This window comes from Panthera uncia, chromosome F1, assembly GCF_023721935.1.
Source record: "Panthera uncia isolate 11264 chromosome F1, Puncia_PCG_1.0, whole genome shotgun sequence".
In the NCBI taxonomy this organism is placed as follows: domain Eukaryota; kingdom Metazoa; phylum Chordata; class Mammalia; order Carnivora; family Felidae; genus Panthera; species Panthera uncia.
In genome coordinates this window covers 60,472,055-60,482,032 of record NC_064813.1, presented here as the reverse complement: position 1 = coordinate 60,482,032, position 9,978 = coordinate 60,472,055, and positions in this window count along the sequence as shown.

Genomic DNA, 9,978 nt, shown 5'->3' with positions numbered 1-9,978 from the left:
GCAAGGAGAACACAGATGAAGCTTAGGCGTGTTCTCTGCTTTTGGGTTTGTAGGAGATACTGACCTGAAATTAGGCAATAAGAGTGCAGGTTTAAGGCTGTGGGCTCAACGTGATGAAGCATCTAAATACAGTGCAGAAAATAGGTGTTGAGGATTATCAGGAAGGGAAGAGGACAGGGGGCCAAATGAGAGGCAAAGGGGGGAACTGTAAGAGTACAGAGAAGAACTGAAAATGGAGTCTGCTCTCCCAGAGCACAGGAACTTGGGCACCAGAACCACGGCTGTCCTGTGGGGTGTCCCTGGAGTCTCAGTGGAAATTCACCTGAGAACTGTCTTCCACGCATGAAACAGAGGTGAATGATCAAGGGGTGGTATCTGGAGACGAGACCAAAGCCAGAAGGCAAGCAGTTAGAGAGGGTTGTACGGAAGGAGTCATCAATGGTGATGGGCCAGTGGTGATGTCCCTTCTCTGTGTTTAAGCTGGGCTCCGGAGCCAGACCTACTGGCTTTGAATCCTGGCTTCATGACTTATTCTGAGTGACCTCCTGACAGTTCCTTGATCTTCCCGTTTTACAATTGCCTCGTCTTGAAAGTGTCGATGATTATGGTACCCACCTGAGGAGTCCATTGCATGATTGATTGGATTAACATAGATAAAGTACTAAGAGTGCTTCCTGTCACATGGCAAGTGATACAAAAATGTTAGTTACTCTTAGGTATTCCTAGAATGTAGGAATACCTATGTAGGCCACCTCTCTACATATAGTTTGAAATACCAAGAAAAGTTGGAGAAAAATTTTCAAATATATTCTTTACCAAGCTCTGTCACCAGGCACTGCCCTGCCTTGGCTCATTCCAGACAGACAGCCGAAGAGAAGAAAAGAGAGGAAACAAAGCCAAGAGAAGCAGCAAGGACTAAAAGACACTCCCGCAGCCCTTTTCTGAGAATTTATTTCGGGATCTAACCATAGAGAAGGGCACGTGAAGGTAGATCGAAGAACAGGGAGCGTGCATGTTGACCCTCTTGTCAGATGAAATTCGCGGGCTCCATAAATACATTTCTGGTGTCGTCCCTCCAGGTTCCCTGAGTTTCCTCATGAGGAATAAGAATTCTTTCCTGGCCTCTCCATCGCAGACTCCAAATGCTGCCCACCCCCCCTCCACCTCCCCCACCCCCCCACCCTTTTCTTTCCATGAAAGCAAAACTCCTAGGCTACGTCCCCTGCAACTCCAACAATGTGAGTGAGCTTTTGTTCTGTTTCGTTTGTCCCCTTGCCCATTTGCAGGTCTCAGAGCTGCTCTGCTCTTGGAGATTGCGTGGAGCTGGTCGATTGAAGCCACAGGGCTCCTTTCGTGAGCCAAGTGCAGAGAAAGGAGCCTTTCATCACTCCAGCCTCATGGTCAGGTACTCCCTGGTGGTTCCTCGCAAAGCATAGACCCTCCGGCTCTCCCCTGGAGTGTGTGCTGGTTTCCTTGGTAGGGGGGTGGGGTGGGAGGAGGCCACGGCAACCCACATAGGCTCCCTCTGCAACCCCTGCAGGTTGGTTTAGTGCTCAACCCCGAGAAGTCACGGGGCTGACCCAGTCCTCCTGAAAGCCAGCCTGAGTTCTTTATTAGTGAGCATGAAAAATGCTTCAGTCATAGCACCAGATGGTACCCAAACCAATTTGGATCGTCAGCTGAGACCTCCTCATTTCCAAGGATCTGGTCTAACATTCAGTGTTATTTCCCTTAGTACCCATCTAGCCCTAAGAGGTGGTCTTGCTGAGATGCTTTTGATGAGAGATAATATTTTCCTCTACACGGGACCACGGTCATTACTTCTCCTCATCCTTATTAATTCACCCAATAAGCTTTTATTGAGTGCCTGCTGTGTGCACTAGACATTTTAGGGACATCCCTTTCTGTTCGACAAATATTCGTTGAGAATGTACTATGCGTGTACCAAACACTATGCAGATCATGGGCATATGAAATCGCTAAGGTGAGGTGCTTGCCTTTAAAGAGCTCATAGTTGTAGAGAGGTGAACAGTCCAGTTGCCTAGTGAGTTGTTGACGTGAGAGGCAAGGTGACCCAGTGCTCGGTGTCACCCTCTCTCGTTTTTACTACTCGAACCATAAACAAAATTTCACTTGGTACGCTATCCTCTCGATCTCCCCAAAAGAGAGGTTGGAAATAGAAGTAATACATCACCTCTGGGGGCTGCTATCACAGAAGGAGATCATTAGGGAAGCATGTAGGGAAGAAGCAATGATTTGGTTCTCTTACCACCTCGCTACTCAAAGGGTGGGCCACGAACCAGCAGTGATAGCATCTCCTGGAGGTCGTTGGAAATGCAAGTCCTACTGTAGAATGGATGGATTCAAATCTGCAGCTTTAATAAGATCCGCAGAAAATTCATGTGCCCGTGAAAGTTCGAGAAGCACGGCTTTGCTACTTATTTGTTCCTCAGGTATCTCAACCGTGAGAGTGGGCTCAATGAGGGATCACCGCATTTATTCTGTTAAGAAACATCTACTGAGCACCAACTCACTACCTGCTAGTTACATCTTCACTTGATACAAAAAAGAGGTGTAGGCAGTTCCTTACACGTAAGCCACGGAGTTTTGGGCTTTGTCACTCTGACATGAAGGCCACCACTCGTTGCATAAGGATCAAACACGGTTGTTGACCAGCCAGTAAACTTTGCCTTATCCGGGCAAGGAAAGTCTCTGCAAAAGGGTTGCGTTATACTGGATAACCAACCCGGTCAGGGCCATTTCCGTAGTGAACTAAAAAACTAGATAGAACTGGGGCGCCTGGGCGGCTCAGTTGGTTAAGTATTCAACTCTTGGGCTCAGGTCACGATCTCACAGTTGGTGAGCTCGTGCCCCACTTTGGGTTCTGTGCTGAGAGCAAAGAGCCTGCTTGGGATTCTCTCTCTCTCCCTTGCTCTCTGCCTCTCCCTTCCTTGCGCTCTTTCTCTGTCTCTCTCTCTCAAAATACAATAAATAAACTTAAAAAAAAAAACTAGATAGAACTGATGTTTACAAAAGGTAGAACTGGAGACACACACAGAAATAAGCAAGCGGAAATCATTGTGTAGATACAGAATAGGCGAGAAAAATACAGGGCGATGCCACCATTTTTAAGGGTTTACTTAGAAAAGTCTTGGAACCTTCACATATATTACCTCTCACCCTTAGTGCACCACAGAAAGGCAAAAGTTGTTACTGTATTTTTATTTATTTTTGTTTTTTAAAGTTTACTTATTTTGAGAGAGAGAGTATGTGCACACGAGCCAGGGAGGGGCAGAGAGAAAGGGAGAGAGCAAATCCCAAGCAGGCTCTCCACTGTCAGCATGGAGCCCGATGTGGGGCACAAACTCATGAACCATGAGATCATGACCTAAGCTGAAGTCAAGAGTCAGACACTTAACGTACTGAGCCATGCAGGCGCCCCACTGTATTTTTACATACAGAGCAATCTAGGGTTTAGCAAAAAGGAGCAGTATACACATGCTCACCCCACTATGGGCTAGTAAAGTCAGAATTTGAAGCCGGTTCTAATGGGCTTCAAGCCCAGGTGTGCCAGTCTTTTCATGGTATCTTTCTTGAGCTTACTGCCTGTGCTTTTGTCCCAGTCTTTCCCTGGGTTCTTCTGGGGCCACCTTATTTCAAGGACAAAGTTATGCACACCCTCCAGAGCCAAGTAAAGAGAAAGCCTCGCTTTCTGCAAAGAGGCTCAGGAGAGCCTCTTCCTCATGCTTGTTCGCGTGAAGAACAAGAACGAGCAACCGAGAGAGAAACGAGCCCTGCTTGCTCCGTTTCTTCGAGGACCTTATCATCTTTTTTGAGGAAAAGAAGCTGGAAGTTAAAAAAAAAAAGTGAGTATATCATTTAGAGTGTTTGACGTTCAGGAACTTTATGGAAGTGGTAGGATTTTAGCAGGGCTGTAGGAGAGAGGCTTCAGAAAGGCGAGGGCATAGGGGATGATTGTAGGCTGGGGCTACAGCATGAGCACAGGCAGGAATGCACCTGTTGGGGTGCAGGAGGCAAAAGTGAACAGTCTGCTCTCACCCCAGGCTGAGTGAATGCACACTGTGTTCACACAACTGCAGGGAATCTGCAGACCTGGCAGGGGGTAGGGGAGAGGTTGCAAAGGGTCAGAGGGAAACTTGAAGAGAGTCTAAACAACTAGAGAAAGACCATGACCCAACGGGCCAACGGGGTGCAGCCTGAAAGCAGGTGTGTGTAAGTCAGGGGGCAGTGCCCAATAATTGTGTCTATGCCCAGGAGAGTGGGTAGACTGAGAGGTAGGTTAATAAAAGTCACCTTCTGCTCCCACACTGCTAAGATGGTAAGAGTTCTAGAAACCAATGACTTCCTAGGTATCTTCTTGGATGAGGTACAGTTCTACCATCTGAGATGTTTCCGAAGTCATATTTATATGCGCCAGAGACTATGGGTGCTCAACAAACATCCGTGTGCTCGCCCCCATTTCCTAGCTCCTCTGGGAGCTGGGAGGTGGCCCGGACTAGCGTTTTGTCCAATGGGATGCAGGCGGAAAGGATGTAAGGCATCCTTACTTCTGGGCCTGGCCCTTACAAGCATCCTGTACCTCCCTCAACTCTCTCTTGTCCTCCTTCAATGATTTGGAAGCCACATGTCCAGAAGGTATAGCCGCCAGATGGAGGAGGGCTATCTAATGGGTGACTCAACCATTCATGCCGAGCTACTGGAAGTTTGGTGTTTGTTGGTTGTCATAGCCAGGCGTAGCTTACCCTGATACATTTATGTTTGTGTTGATTCTGTACTGTTTGTTTCCCCCACTAGGTTTGTTTACCAGTATATTCCCAATGATTGCTTAATACACAGTAGGTACTCATAAATATTTGCTGAATGAATAAATGAATCATTATATCAATCACTGAGATCAAGCTGGTATGATATGTTCATCTTAGTTTTCCACTCTTCAAGAGCATAGTGTTTTTGGATTCTTTAGCCTTCGAGGTTGTCTTGATCTCAGTTTTTCCTGGAGTTACATGAATGTTTGAGAAGGTTGGGAAAAGAGTGGAAAGCGTTAGTTATTTTCTCTTTGCCCTTTCCCCTCTGGGTGGTCATCCTGGGGTCTATCCTCCCCTGGGGACATCCCTGCCGAAAGAACCAAACAAGCAACCGAAAAGTCACAGTGGAGCCTACACTGGTACTGCCCCTTATCCATTTGAAGACTGCAAGTTCACGAGTCACCAGGGAGTTGCAAGTCAAAACCACAATTGGCACCTCACACCTGTCACATGGGCTATAGTATCAAAAAGATAAGAAATAACAAGTGTTTACAAGGATGTGGAGAACAGGGGACCCTGGTGCTCTGTTGGCGGGAATGCAGATGGTGCAGGTGCTATGGAAAATGGTGCGGAGGTTTCTCAAAAAATCAAACACAGAAGTATGATACCATCTAGTAATTCCTGTTCTGGGTATTTAGCCAAAGAAAATGAAAACACTACTTTGAAAAGATATATGTACCCCTATGTATATTGCAGCATTATTTCCAACCACAATATACATGGAAGCAACCTGAGTGTCCGTCCAGAGATGAATGGGTAAAGAAGATGTGGTATTTATATGTGTATACACTCACACGCACGCACACACACACACACACACGATGGAATGCTGCTCAGCCACAAAAAAAAAAAAAAGAAGAAGAAAGCCATAGGAAATGAAATCTTGCCATTCACTACAACAGGATGGACCTAGAGGGCATTATGCTAAGTGAAATAAGTCACGCAGAGAAAGACAGATGCCGTGTGATTTCCCTTATATGTTGAATCGAAAAAAAACAGACGAACAAACTCTTCAATATAGAGAACAAATGGGCGGCTGCAAGAGGGGAAGAGAGTAGGGGAGTGGGCGAGATAGGTGAAGAGAATCAAGAGGTCCAAACTTCCGGTTATAAAACAAATAAGCCACAGGGATGGAAAGTACAGCATAGGGACTAGAGTCAATAACATGGTGACAGGTGGTAACCACGTTTCTCATGGTGAGCACGCCATAGTATATAGAAATGTCAAATCACTATGTCGTGCACCTGAAACTGATGCGATGTCGTATGTCAACTACACTTCAATTAGCAATTAAAAAATTAACAATAAGAAAGACTGTAAGTTCAAAGGTGTTTTCCCCAGAGGAACTTCGCACCTCTCTGCACCATTTTATTTACCTAACCGCTCACCCAACTGCATCCAAATCTCTGAGTCTCAAAGATATGTGTGATGCCAAATACGCTCCCGCTCCCGGCGGCTGGATTCTGTGAAGCTTTGATTTGTACTGGAAATGGCATAAAATCACTAACTGTGATCTTGCTCCAGAGCAGGGGAAGGGACTCCCTGCTGGGCGGCCCCCTTTTGTTCTGTCCTTACATGTAAATTTTACCCACTTAGTCCCTCAATTGGAACAAGATGAGGATTTGTTTGTTTTACAATTAACAGGCTGAGTGAAACATTCTAGAACTCTAGGCTTGGGGGACCCATGTTTCCCACCAGGCCTCTGCCCCCTCCACCCTTCCTGCTAAGTGCTGCTAACACACACACCTGCTGAGAGATCAGACCCCCCCATAAGGTCTATTTGGAATCAGTGGCCTAATTTTTTTTTTTTAAACTTCAAAGCATAGTATAATCATAGCAACATGAATTATTGTTTGTAGAAGTGTTCGGGGAGCCTGGGAGCACATCCATGATCAAAACTGCATCCTTCTCTAATTAACACATGTCCCAATTTGAGCCCCAGCAGAGGATTTGTATATTTAGTCTGGAGACAAGTCATTTAACCAAAATTTAATAATTTATTCCAGAATCCGTCCAGAGTGGCCCCCCAGTTTCAGAGCTGGGTAAAGCTGCGTGACACTCATGGATATTTAAGATGCTTTCTTCCTAAGATAGGAAGTAGATGCCTGATGATTAGGGAGAAATGAAAGCAACCAAATTCACCAAAGAACTGCCACACGACCTCACAGGTGGCGCGACTGTGTTGTGAAAAGCGCAAGACACGGGGAGAACGCCCAGACTGAAGCTGCCTTTGTGCCACCCTGGGCAAGTCCCACAGTATTTGGGATTGTCTTTGCTTTTTTTTGTTAATGTTTCTTTCTTTCTTTATTTTGAGAGAGCGACAGAGACACAGAGAGCACGAGCAGGGAAGGGGCAGAGAGAGGAGAGGAAGAATGCCAAGCAGGCCGGGTGCTGTCAGCACAGAGCCTGATGCGCGGCTCGATCCCACCAACCGTGAGATCACGACCTGAGCTGAGATCAGGCGTCAGACGCTTAACTGGCCGAGCCACCCAGGCGCCCCGAGATTGTCTTTCCATTTGTAAAAGTGATTGGTCCCACCAAGTGATCTTGGGGGGGTCTTTTCTCACCCCAGCCGTCTGAAGTTTTCTGGAAAGCTTAACAACAAGACAAAGCAACGATGTATTTGCGGAGAGGCCGGGGGCCTGATCTGCCGGGTCAGCACCCGGGGCCCTGACTAGTGCACGCGGAGTCTCCCTGCGGGTGCCACACTCCCATTTCTCCCTGTCTCTCTCGCTCACTCCTTTCACACGGACAAGAGCGGCTCCTATGGCTGGCTGGCTCTGCTGCTCGTTGCATTCTTCTTTCGGGGCCCAGAGGGTGGGGAAATCAGACACCGGGACTTGGCAATTAGGAGTAAAAGAAACATCAGCCCTCACAGCCTGTTTCCACTCAAAGCTCCTGGCGGCAGTTGGAATCAGGGAGGAGGGCTGTTCGGCTCTCCAGCAATCGCAGCCGCGGTGTGGGGAGGCCAGCCTCCTGCTTCATCGCGCCCTCTCTCTCACTCGGGACCTCGGGCTGTGGCGCGTCTGGTTCTGGAGAGCTGCGACACCTTCTGGAGTTTTCTGGCCTGGAACCGTCTTATTTCTCCGCGGCCTTGCCCTGACCTTTTCAGAATGAATAATATATATAAGCAGCCAGACTGACTTAATCTCTGCGAGCTGGGGGTTCCATTTCTAGTTTCTCTAAAACCTAAGCGCGGAGGGACACCCGCTGGCTCAGTCGGTTAAGCCCCCGGCTCTCGGTTTCCGCTCAGGTCAGGATCACACGGCTTCGAGAGTTCGAGCCCCCGCATCGGGCTCTGTGCTGGCAGCTCGGAGCCTGCTTGGGATTCTGTGTCTCCCTCTCTCTCTGCCCGCCCCCCCCACCCCCCAGCTGCTCTGCCTCTCTCAAAAGAAATAAGCAAACCTTTAAAAAAAATTAACTTATTTCTTAAAGTAGAATAAAAACTCAGCAAGGAAGAGAGCCTAGTCAGTGTCCCTCCCCCTGTGCTGGACAGTCTGAAGGCTTGGGCCGTGTGTCATCCGTGGAGAGCCGGGGCCCCACGGAAGAGGGGGGGAGGGCAGCCACACTTGCTGCGTGGCTCAGAACGAAGCTATTAGAGGCCCCTGCCTTTGGAGGAGCAGGAGGTGCTCTGGGTCGGGCAGGTGTCTTCCTCTGGCCGCGTCAGCCTGGCGGTTCTATTTTGCGTTGAAATCTGTCTTGCCTGGACTGGCTCCACCCGTCCAGCCTCCTCACCCCGGCCGCCTGCCCCGACACCTGCTCCCCGCCTGGACCGGGAGACAGCGCCTCTGTCTCCCTTCCATCCACCGAGAAGATCTGCCGTGGAATTCATCTGAGCCACCGGGAAGCTCAGCCAAGCGGTACCACATGTGACAGAATCTGTCCCTGTTTCTTCTGCACGGCGGGGGTTTGAACTCTTTTTTTTTGGGGGGGGGGGGGGCTCCTGCCCGTAGCCCAGCTTCCTCGCTCACAGAGCTGCGCCTGGCGGGGAGAGGCACGCAGACACCCACACGGGCCACCAAGCCTCAGCCTGTATGGGTTGCATCGTTCAGAGGTTGTTTCTTTGTTTTTGTTGGTTTTTTTTTTTTTCTTTTTTTTGGCTTACATGTAGCATCATGAATACACGGCTACGGGGCCTGTGCCAGACAGCTCAGCTGGCTGCACGCACTGCCATCCGCGGAAAACCGTCTTTCTTTTCTCCTGCTTGAGGTGTTATCACCGGGAGCCACGCGGATGCTGTCGGGGCCAAGCCGCCATCTCTCCAGCACAGGCACAAAAGCAGCTGCGGCCGGCGGGCCAGAGAGGCCCAGTGGGAAGCTGGATGTGAAGGCTGGGACGGGGTGGGGGGTGGGGGGGGGGGGGGGGGGGGGGGGACAGGGGGGGGGGGAAGAGTGGACACAGTGAAGTCTGTTCTGTGATCACTCACACAGCCATTCTGAGAAATGAGAGGCTCTGTTCTTGGGCCGGGACTGAGCCCAGAACCCCGGACCCTGGATGGACACGGTTTCCGCTCACAAGAATTACGGATAACGTGTTCGAGTCAGTGATGCTGCTCCGTCTGGGAACAAGGTCCCGGCTGCCTCCGTTGTTCCCCTGGAGAACCCTGAACTCCCTAAGGGGGTGGGGGTGGGGGCAACAGATGCGTAATAGACACAGAAATGATGACCGAGGTAATGAGACCACGAGCTAGCAGGAAGTGTAGGATCAGACTCTGCCCACACCTAAGACTGCCTGTGGCTCCCTGTTGCCTAAAGACTGAATGTCCAACCTCACCACACGGAGACGGTCACGGCGAGACCCCAGGCCTCCTTTGTAGTCTTCTCTTCTGCCTCTGCACACGGTGTGCTATTCTCTGGCCACACCCCACCCAAGGCAAGCGCTCGACTAGGACTGTTGTGCGTGCCTCACCCTCCATCGAGAACGTCGAAACTTTCTTCCCTACTTGGTAGACGCCCACTCATCCTTCCCATCATGGCGCCCATGCCCAACCGCCACTGGTCTCCCTGATGCCTAGCATCCCGCCGCTATCAGTCCCCTGGGGACTCTGCGTCTCTCCATTCGGCCGCACTCAGCGCATCCCCCCCGCCCCCCCGCATCCTGCTGCTCTCTCTCCCCCGTGGACCCTGAACTCTAAAGGAAGCAAAGGCCACCT